The sequence below is a fragment of the Gambusia affinis genome, linkage group LG03 (assembly GCF_019740435.1).
Source record: "Gambusia affinis linkage group LG03, SWU_Gaff_1.0, whole genome shotgun sequence".
In the NCBI taxonomy this organism is placed as follows: Eukaryota; Metazoa; Chordata; class Actinopteri; order Cyprinodontiformes; family Poeciliidae; genus Gambusia; species Gambusia affinis.
In genome coordinates this window covers 10,880,787-10,889,714 of record NC_057870.1, presented here as the reverse complement: position 1 = coordinate 10,889,714, position 8,928 = coordinate 10,880,787, and the positions used below count along the sequence as shown (strand labels likewise).

The window sequence follows — 8,928 nt, the reverse complement described above, 5'->3', positions numbered from 1 at the left end:
ATGTTGCTATTGACATGGAATCTAGACAAGATTTCCAACACATAAAAAGACGTCAAAACAAAGTTCACAAATTATATGTAAGGTGGAAGAACACGCAGAATATGTTTTATAAAAATGATATATCTATAAAAAACTTCTATACTTTTGCATGTTTCAGTGAGCTATCAAAATGTACATGTTCTTTTTAGAAGTAGAACAAAATAATCAAGAATCTTTTTCAAGCTTCTTGAACCTCCACTTGCAATGAAGTTCAGAAAGATCAGGATTCATAAGCAACAGTTCGTACATGGAAACAATAAAGAATGCACTCAACCACAATCTTGTCTGTGAGCACTTGCTGCACAAAGACTCCACTGCAGAAGGAAAAGCATTTCGAAGCTGCCTTAAAGTTTGCTGCTGAACATTTGAACATTAAGCGATTGAAGTATGGGTAAGAAATAGTCTGGTCTAAAGAAAGTATTAAAAAATGACATACAAACAATAAAGTTTAGAGATGGGAACATCATAGAGTCGGACTGTCTTTAACAATATGGTACTGTAATACCTCATTAAATTGAATTGAGGATCAATGTACTGGGTTATTCTTAATCCGAGGCCTAAGATGAACTATCAAAGGGTGATTTTTTTGTTGTTTTTTTCCCCTCAAGACACTGATCCAAATAAGCAGGCAATCAAACCCTCAACGGAGGAAGAAAACTGCTGGAAAGGCCACGGCAATCATCCCAACTGAAAATAGATGGAAAGAATTCATGATCAAATGGCTTTGAAAATTTGAAGAGAGTTTGTGCTGAAGAATGGGTCCAAATCATGCCTGGACTAAGCATGTGAATACTTTCTCCATGCATTAGTCCTCCTCAATCTACCATGACCAAAAAAGCTTTAATAAGTATTAAAGAAATATCACTAAGTGTGTCAATTACTTAGTCCCTCTGCCCTTTATATAATTTCTTTGTATGTCTAAATTACTTGGGTTGTGCACTGATATCTAGTATTATTTTTTGCAAATAGCCCTATTTGAATGAATTTCATGTGTTCAGCCCTTGTTTTTACCACTGCATGTAGGTTGATGCTAAATGCCAGACCTTACTCTACAACAGAGTTGCAGAAACAGGGCCGTCGACCTCTGTCCTTCAGAATACTCAGTCAGAAATGATTAAACGCCTCCCCTTTGTGCTCTTCTCCTCCTACTGCTCTTGTTATTTGTCTACATCCCTCATGGCTGCATTTTTTTTTCTCCTTTGTATGCCAAAACACAGCACCTCCTGTTCCGACCTGAAAAGAGTTGCCTCTCACCATGCTCTACATGTGTGCCAGGCTCGGGCAACGCGGAGCAATTAGAGGAAATGTGAAGCAGCTCTACATGTCAGCGTACGCCACACTCACTGCCACTCAAGCTGCATCTATGGGAAGCAAACAATGGAATTATGTTCTAGATTATAGCTGTCAAAACAGAAGGCCCTGGCTGCTGTTTCTTTTATGCCTTTCACTAGACCACGTCGACACCCTAATGTGTCACAGAGTGGGGAGGTTAGCTGTTCTTTTCTTGATTTTCTTGCGCTACTGTGCAAGTCCAAAGAAGTATACACATAGAACCTTTTTATTGCTCTTCGTATGAGGAACTCTGTCCAACAGCAGCGCAGTGACAGTCGTGGTAAATGGATGATTCAACATTCAAATGGGTACATTACAGGGTTCACCTCTGTCTCGGGCACCGTCATGCTTTCTACCAAAAGAATTTCACATTTCCGCCTGTTACATCCCTCTCACCTTCGTTTCTCATTGTCTCCATTTCCTCCGCAGACATTACATTTCAAACACAGACATTTAATGCCAGGGAAAAAAAAAGAAAGAGAGTTCGAAAATGTAAAATGGATCCAATCACATAAAAGCTTCTGTCTAATAGTCACTCAGAAAATCACTCTCCACCCAATTTGAGAGGGTACTGCCACTACACCCTTCCTTGTGTGATCTTTTCAATAAAATGTATCAGTGATGGAAAATCCTCTTGATTTGAATATATTCAAACTTGAGCATGAGTCTGACGTCTGTTGCATTGGAAGCTCAGCAGATCTGCATACAGTCACACTTTAATTTTAAATATTTTTTTATTCTCTAACTTTATATTAAACTAGAGATGCACCAGTGAGATAGCCAGAGTTCTGCATCTTTCAATTTTCCTTTATCTTTATTGCCTCTGAAAAAACACAAAAACATCTGATTTTATTTTCTGATTCACCAAGACTGTAATGCATCAAGACCAAAAACTCCCAACATGTTTTATCTAATAATGCATCTGTGAAAAGAATGAATTTTGATTTGTCTTTTAAATCAATAAAAAATAATCTAATTAAGCTTAGGGACATATGTTTTGATACATAAAAAGTGTAATTTTTTTATGTATGTATGATTTTATGTATCATTTATAGCAGTCTTTATTCCAGAATATTAAAAGCTGCTCTAGTGAAAAGTGAAAAAAAATAAATAAATAAAAACCTACAGCACATTTGTGGTCCTTTATGTGACACAGTACTTGTCACAGTAGGCGTCAAAATCAGAATAGACCTCAACAAAAACTGCCTGATTGGTACATCCCTACTTTAAAATCTTTGTTTCGCGCTCTTATAATAGAGAAAACTCCATATAAATTATTGTTAAGAACACAAACTTAGTAAACGTATAACACTAAACAATTCAAACTAAAGATAAGAAAATATATATTTTTTTTTTTTTTAAGAAAAGTTCCATATAACACCTATTTGAATTACTTCTGTATTCTCCTTTGAGTTATAGTCCATATGGCTTATGTAAATCTTTGAGAATGTGTGTTCACACTGTGATTTGCATAATGGCACATGATTTTGACAGAGAGAGGGACCCCTTGACATTTTTATAATGGCACTTTACAGGGTGGACAAGGTTGGGGGCAGGGTGGAGTATGCAAGGCAGTACTTGTGGAACCACATATAGGGACCTGTAGTGTGTCTTCCAACCAATGAGCGAGACAGTCACCCGTGATAAGCTGTGGTTTTAAGAGAATCACATTTCATATTGGGACTTATTTGGTGAACATGCAATTATGTCCCGATATGACATAATTACATGAACTAATTTATCTTTTCTTCAAATCAATTGATTTATTTTTTATCACGTTGCAATAATTGACTCCCCGCCCCTCCAGGTGTAAGAGTTGGCCTCTCCCAGATTTGCACATCTACGCCATACCTCAATGTCAGTCAGGAGAAAAGCATCTCCACAGTATGATGCTGTTTCATCAGTGGGATTGTGTGTTCAGGGTTATGTCAAGGTGCTCTGCCCTACAACAGAATACAGTTTTTCCACATTTATGCATCCTACATGGCCTTCATGGACATCATATGGCTTATTTTCAACAATGACTTTCTCTTTACCATTTTACTATAGGGGACACATTTGTAGAGTGCGGAATTGACAGTTTTCATGTTAACATATTTCCCCAGCTGACCTGTAGATCGCTACGATTCTCACCATGGAGAAAGCAATGGTTACTTTTTTTCATTAATGCCCTTTGCAGAATTGTCAGTTTAGATGTATGGTTCTGTCTTGGTAGGTTTGCAACTGTGCCATCTTGCTCCCACTTTTGAATGAAGAATCAAACAATGCTCTGTGAGATGTTGAAACACTGATGTGACCAGCCTGGTGTGTTGTCAAATCACTATTGAGGTTAAATTACAGACAGTGCACTGAATTTCATTAGGAGTAATACAATAGGGGATTGAATACAAACGTATATCATGTTTTTATGTGTAAAAACATTTGAAAGCTATGTTTCTTTTTTTTACCTCCTTTACCTTCACATTTATCATCTGATTTGTGTTATACTTTATATGAAATTCTAAGAAAAATACAATGTAGCACATTTATTGAGGTATGGTCATTTTCTCTATGGCATCAACAAAATAATTTTTCCCACTCTGATTGAGAATTTTCTTTTTTCTTTTATTTTTTTAAATCAATTACAAAAAATATTTGTTCTGGTGAGGGACGCCAATCAAATAAAATCCAGGTTCTTGTCAACACCAGAGACCCGAGTCACAGACTGGGGTGTGCGTGGCTGACACAGTCGTCTGTGGGAGAGGCCACCAGCAAATTAAAAGGTCACAGACTTTGATGGCTCTCCCTTTTTACTCTGACACACTCCCCTATGTCTTGTCTGAGAGGCACATGCAACAATGGCATTATTCTAGCTTGCCCAAACAGCTTAGACAATACTGCAGCCTAAGGCCATATGCTGTGCCTGAGGCCATCCAAAAGTCCCCCCATGTTTGTGTCCGTGGGAACAAGAGTTAGACTGAAAGGGCTGTCTGGAAATCACTCCCCTAACATGTCGTGAAGGAAGATTGTTTTTTTGTTTTTTTTGCTGCAAGGGGTGAAACAAGATGGCTGATAAACACCAGTCAATACATGGCATGCCTTGAGAAAAATTAGATTGGCAAGACAGGTTATAAATGGAGAAGTAAAGTAAAACAAATCTGATTAATTATGTCGTAATTTATTGGAATTTCTAAAACATATATTGAAACTATAGTTTATTCATGATGGGGTTTTTTTTTTCTTTTTTGGCAGTTATAATTTGAACCTAAAAGGGTAGACCTCAATTAAAGGAGGATTCAAAATTGGAGCCTTTTATCCTTGAAATCAGTACAAATTTCATATTGATGCATCCACTGATTTTTGCACTCTTGAACCCACTCGTTGGTCACACATCTGTCTCGCTCCGTGCTTCAAATCCCCGTCACACTGACATGCATACACGCTCAGGCACAAGCAGACACTTCATTAAAATGCATAAAGAGTCTCACTCGCACACTTACACACACCTGACACATGCATTAATTAGCACACAAGAAACAAGCTAACCTCTCCATTCACACCCTGAGCCTCTTTCATTAGCATGACAGTGGCTAGCGGCGGCCGGGGGCCCGTCGACTGCAAGGTTCTCTCCTTGGGGCCCCTGATTAAAAGGAGAATCCCTTGGACGATTTCCTTTCATCGCTGCACCCATGCAGAGAGTCTTGGATGATCCTCAATCTGCAAACTGTCAAGTGTACCTGCTTCTATGGGCTGGTTTCTTTGAGTCACTTCTCCATCTCTCCATGCACCATCCTTCCTCTTCTCACTCAGAACCCACTACAGTCTGCTTTCTTCCATCCGAATGTAATTGTCACCTCACTTCCTAATTCTCAGCGAGGCCATTTGGGCTTTCCTTTCAGGGATTCTAACATATGTATGCAAAAGAGGAGGCCTGGTGTCGGCCCTTGTTCTGCTCCTAGATACAGATCACACAACTCTTGGATTCACAATGACGGCCCTAGGTGACCAACAGAACAGAGCTGGTTCAATGAAAGCTCGTTTCACTGTACTTAGAAACCACCTTTCTCTCTTTTCAGCACATGGGGATCTTAGCACCCTAACACCCGACGTACAGGGCGGCTATCATCTCAGGCCTTTCCCACCGGGTCTCCTCCATCCAGCCTGGATTTCAAGGCAAAACGTCTCATTAGCTGTAGTCCTTGAAAGAAGGGCACTCAATTTTAAATTCAGTTACACATTCCCTTTGAGTGGGACTGGAAGGCAAAGAGGAAGGCTGATAGTGGAGAGAACCAAGGCATGGAGATGATCTCAATCGAAGGCTGGGGCCCTGAACCCCAAAGGGAGAGATAGCAAAGAGAGCTGTAAGGTGTGCTGAGGCAGCCATAATTTTACACCATCATTACCTCTGAGGACTGTAGATTTATGCCAGTTTCAGGAAGAAGGTCTGCAGGAAATAGGGTTGGAGGTTCACTAAAGGGTGTGTAGTTTGAAGTCTGTCTTCAGTTTATGTTTGCCTTAGACTTCTAATGTTTACAGTTTTGGATTGGTCACACACCTACGTCTCTCTTGTTGACTCTAGGCCTTCCACATTTACTGGCACACCTGCTACAAATTTGTTAAAATAAATACAAATTTTATTTCAAAAGTTTTACTAATTTAATCTTTCATTTGAGTAGTGTTATTCAGTAGGGAAAACAAATTTAATATTAAGAAATCTTTTTTTTCTTTTTTCTTTTTTTTTTTTGCAAAATCACCAGTGGCACAGTTTTTCATATAACTAATGACCCAAAACCATTTTTTATTTATACATAACTTTTTTTAAGTGAGTTTGGGAACTTTTAATTGATGATAAATTATTTGTTTTTTACCTGAAAAATGTATATGACATAAGGTACAAATATGGGATGGTACTGGATGTGTGGAACCATAGAACCAGTGTTTGGGAGTGCAAAAACAAAAACCTTTTTTCTTTCTATCACCACAAACATAAAAATTTGGAGTTTGCCAAACTCTGCTTGAACTTCAACCAGAACCGTGTGGTTCGGTCGGATGAGATCAGGATTTAGCTTTTTGGCAGCAAGCATTCCAGTTTGGTTTGATAGAAAACAAAGGATGAATATTTGGAAAAGCTCTTCATCCTTACCATTAAGTGCAGTGAAGTATCTGTGATGCTGTGGGCCTTTTTAATCATTCAAATCCCATGAAAACTTGATAAGACTTTTTAAAATACCAGGACTTTTGAGATGAAAATCTGCTCCTACCAGACAATTGAAAGTGATTCTTGATTTTTGTATTTAACCAGGCTAATGATCCAATACATTTGTTCAGCGTAGGAATAACTGACCAGACAAACTATTAAGTTATCCACAGCACTCTCAGTTGCCACTGGATGACTCATGAATTAGCAGGAACTAGACTGATGGTGCTGGAAGGAATGGCCAGAGATCCCTCCTTTCATGTGATCCAATCTTGTAAAATTTGATATAAGACAAAATATCATCCTTTTGGCAAAATCATTGTACGTAGCACTAAAAGCAGCAATGTCAGTAACTGTGGACAGTTATTTTGTTACAAAACACTTTTTTAATTACAAAGGACGAATTACCATCTACCCATTTATTCCTGCAGGGTTGCAAAGAGACCTATCATGGGTGGTCATTGTGTGATGACAGGATACACACTGGACAGGTTGGCAGAATAAAACTGAGACACACAAGACAAGCAACCATGCAGACAGACGCACACACACACGCACACGCACACACACAAACGCCTACTGTCAATTTTAGATCAATTAACTTCATAAGCCCACCCCTCAAACAGAATAACTCTGATCATATTGGGCATTTTTCCAAAATTTTCATCACAAAAGAAAACCTTAAATTCTTTCTTCGTCTTTATTTGGGGTGGTTTTAAGCGAATCAGGTATTCCAGTAGAAATCACAGTGAATTATAGTCAGTAGAAACTTTTTTTTACCATTTTCACACCAATCCAGGTGTAGAAGATTTAACAAATGTTTTTCTTTCCCGGTGGGCTGAGACCTCAGATCGGTGTCTTTCTGGGCTCCACAGTTGACCAGCAGTGCCCTTGGAGATCCAGCCTCATGAAGGAAATGCCTCCTAAAGAAGCTTGTGGTGTGCACACCACATACAGCACCAGTCTCCACTAATGATGGCTCTAGGCAGCGGCTACATGCAGCAGGGGGCAAGCTGACAGACTCTTAACGAGGAAATTTCATAGAGAGACAAGGTCAGTGGTGTCAGACCTGAGCAGATTTCGGACCAAACTACGTTCCACGCCGATGAAGACAATCCCATCATGTGCTCCTTCAGCTAGAGTGGAACTCATAATTAGGATTAGATGAAATCATCAAAACTCGTCCGGGTTGCCAGATCCCTGCTGGGTTTTACAGTTAATAGCCAACAAACAGCAATACAAAGGATGCCGTGTGATAAGAATCGATTGGCACTGAGCTTTCACTGATTTCTCATTTTGAACCAACTATTGATCAATTTCTTTTTGCTGTGTTACTTTGCAACCGTGTAGCAAGATGAGATCAGTAATGGAGGGTGGCACCGTGGTGAGCTAGAGGGCAGATGAGGGACGTATGTCATGTGGATCATTCCTTCAGCTTTCCTCAAAATGTAATGATAATTAACCAGGTGAATCACATTGATGGAATTAAAAGGATGTGGCATAAGAAAAAGTGACAATATGGTCGTGTTTGACTGACTAAGGTCAGTAACAGTTTTTTATTAAGAAAGAAGAATCTCTGTATCAAATACCAACTAACTAATGTTGGTATTACACCAAGGAATGTTTTTGTCACGTTCCTTAGTATTTGTAATCCTACATTCTTCTGTTATTAAAAGAAGCGTGAAAGAGTGTACAGGCATTTTGAGAAAGCATACACACTTTTAGAGGAGTTATTTTAACAATGTTCAGTTTGAACAATTTAAAGCTTAATTTAGGTGATAGCAAGACATTTCCCATCTGACACCAGGGATCAGCGAGTGGCCCAGAACACAGAATTGTTTTAAATTATCCATATGGGATGTCCCTAATAACACTCAGCTCATAATAGCGTTTGTTCTCTTGCCTGTGATGATGGCACCCCTTGTGAGACGTGTGTCCAGGTCTCAGTTTTTAACAATCACTGCCTATTTTGGTGTGCATTGCTTGTAAAACTGTGTTATAGTTCATGTAAATTATTTTGTTGAGTAAATCTGTGTCTTGCTCTTTAGGGTTTAATCCTGCACACATGCGACTGTGAGCAAGATTAGCTTTGTTGACGGAAATATCCAGTGTTTCCGTCACCGTGTGTCATATGATTTCCATGCCCCTGTGGTGCAAAGTTACTCGTGTCAGGATGCTGCCTCACATCCATTGGTCAGGTGCAATTTCACTGCCTTCCATTGGGGCTGAATTGAGCATTAAGGGTGTCTATTTGACATTTGGCTTTTCTATAAGTATGTTCCACATCGTATATACCCAGCTTTTGCTCAGCCAATCTAGATAAGGCCAAACATTATGCAGTTTATTTAATTTTCTAGCAAGAAAGAACTATTCACCTGCAG

The 8,928-nt window shown here is 39.1% G+C and overlaps 1 long non-coding RNA gene across 1 annotated transcript in view; it reads right to left on the bottom strand.

The window, feature by feature from the left end:
* The window catches only part of LOC122828269, a 44,558-nt gene that overhangs the window by 7,690 nt on the left and 27,940 nt on the right, over positions 1 to 8,928 (bottom strand). The gene's annotated exons all lie outside the window — the stretch shown is intronic.